This window comes from Arachis duranensis, chromosome 7 (genome assembly GCF_000817695.3).
Source record: "Arachis duranensis cultivar V14167 chromosome 7, aradu.V14167.gnm2.J7QH, whole genome shotgun sequence".
NCBI classification, from domain to species: domain Eukaryota; kingdom Viridiplantae; phylum Streptophyta; class Magnoliopsida; order Fabales; family Fabaceae; genus Arachis; species Arachis duranensis.
This window is the reverse complement of record NC_029778.3, coordinates 41,966,674-41,967,026: the sequence shown is the minus strand read 5'-3', so window position 1 is coordinate 41,967,026 and position 353 is coordinate 41,966,674.

Genomic DNA, 353 nt, shown 5'->3' with positions numbered 1-353 from the left:
CACTAAAATCAAATAACAATGCATGCAAGACACCAAACTTAGCAGTTTGTATACTACTGACACTAACAAAATGAAAATGCATATGAGACACACAAAAATACTCAAGTCAATTGAATTCAAAGATCAGAGCACGAAAATCATGAAGAATAACTTGAAGATCAATGAAGACACATGCATGAATGCAAGAGGAATAGAAATATGCAATTGACACCAAACTTAAAATGAGACTCTAGACTCAAACAAGAAATTTTTGGATTTTATGATTTTTTAATTTTTTTTGGTTTTTTCAAAAATTAAGTGGAAAAGAAAATAAAGATATCAAAATTCTTAATGAGAATTCCAGGAATCATGCA